We start from the raw sequence: 2,032 nt of genomic DNA, 5'->3' as shown, positions 1-2,032 counted from the left end.
TGGCGTCAGATGAGAGGGGAAAGAGAGAGAGAGAGGGAGAAAGGGGGGAAACACATCCAGGGCTTTGAGCCCCCAGCCTCGCCGCTGTTCTTGTAGTTTTGATCTTCTTGCTCTCCTTCTCCCGTTTTAATATCCTTCAACGCTTGACTTTCAGGCTCGCTCATGAGACGGAAGACCAAAGGAGAGGTGTTGCATTAGAGGCGTCCCTCTTTGATGCCGCGTGTGCATGGGTGTGCCATGCTGTGTTGAAACACACATATCCTAATGAAAGAGATGAAACCTTTTAAACAAACAGCTAAAGGTATCACCAGCAAGATATGCTGTATAACCGGCTCACACATTGGATGCAGCTATCGCTTTTAAAGATGATTTTGAATTATGATAAAAGTTTTTATTTTGACTATTTTGTGGCTGCCTGAATTGGCTTAATTCGATTTGTTTATTCATGGAACTGTGTGGAGGGATCGCCACAAGGCTTCTAGCAGTACAATCAAAGACAACTGTGCCGGTGTGTACTGTCAGCTGTTGTGCCACCGCACCACTCGTGTGCATGTGTGTGTGTGTGTCTCTGTGCATGTGACACGAGTGTGTATGTGCACGTATGACCGTCCTCTGTTGGTGCTCTTTGTAAATGGCAGCACGGGCAGCCAAGGAGAAAAGGGAATGTGAAATCATTTGACTGCGGAGATTCCTGCTGGGGCGCCTCTGGCAGCTAGTGACACACACACACACACACACACACACACACACACACACACACACACACACACACACACACACACACACACACACACACACACACACACACACACACACACACACACACACACACACACACACTGTATTTTATGTTTATACCACTTTGTTGTTGAAATATTATCCCTCTAACCCAATTTTCTTTACTGGACCACAAATTACACTGTAGTGCCATCCGGTATAGAAACTCCATATCTTGCATAAAAAGGCCTTTTGCAACTTATCTATTTTCCTCAATTCTTGTGTAGCCAAAAAGGCACATTGCAATGTGTGAGAAGCTTAGTTCAACCTGTTGATAGACCCCTCTTTGTGCTTTCTGAATGCTAAAAAAAAGCTTTGGCAAAAAAACAGCACTGTTGAGCAACAGTGTAACATTTGATTTCTTACTGGATTTACAGGTACTGAATGCTATTTACATGGAAGCAGCAAATGGTGGATTCTTAAAATCTAAACCCTCTCTGTGGAAGCTACATTTTAGACTAGGGTTTGGTAATGTTGGTCAGGCAGTGCACCCCTTTGTTCCAGACTGAAATATCTCAACCACTATTGGATGGATTGCCATGATAAAACATGGTCCCCAAAGGATGAATACTTATTATACACTACATTATTTGCTGTTCTCCTGACTTTTCCTCTCGTCCACCATCAGGTGAAAATGTTCACTTACCTAATGAAATATCTCAAAATCTATTATGGTGATTGGTGCAAAAAATTTGGCACAGACAATTATGTTCCCCCCAGGACAGATTTTAATAACTTTTCATCTAGCTGCACCACCGGTACAGTCCAGTACTTTGCTTTATGACCTGCAAAGCTAATGACATTCCCATTAGCCTCAGTTTAACTTGTGCATGCTAATTAGCAAATGTCAGCACTCACAACTTAGATGGTGATTGTGGTACACATTCCCTGCCTAATGTCAGCAATGTCATTATGAGCATGTTAGCATGTAGATATTAGCATTTATTTTAAAGCAGTGCCGCCATGCCAAAAGTACAGCCTCACAAAGCCTTTAGCCTGGTGGTAGCCTCTTACTTTAGCTGTTTCTCAGCAGGATAATGCCATGGAGTAGAAACAGATGATAACAACATCAATAAAGATACATCAAAATCTTTTTCAGCATGGGAAAAAGGGGACAATGATAAAGGATCAGAAAAGGGACGTACATAAATGTAGGGAGCAATATTATCAAATTGCAGTCCTTATCAGTTATTCGCTTGTTATAGCGAAAGGTTGCTCATTTAAATATACAAATAGCACAGGTGTAACAAGTTAC

The sequence above is a fragment of the Ammodytes marinus genome (assembly GCF_949987685.1).
Source record: "Ammodytes marinus genome assembly, chromosome: 21".
In the NCBI taxonomy this organism is placed as follows: Eukaryota; Metazoa; Chordata; class Actinopteri; order Uranoscopiformes; family Ammodytidae; genus Ammodytes; species Ammodytes marinus.
Note: the sequence above shows the minus strand (reverse complement) of the source record.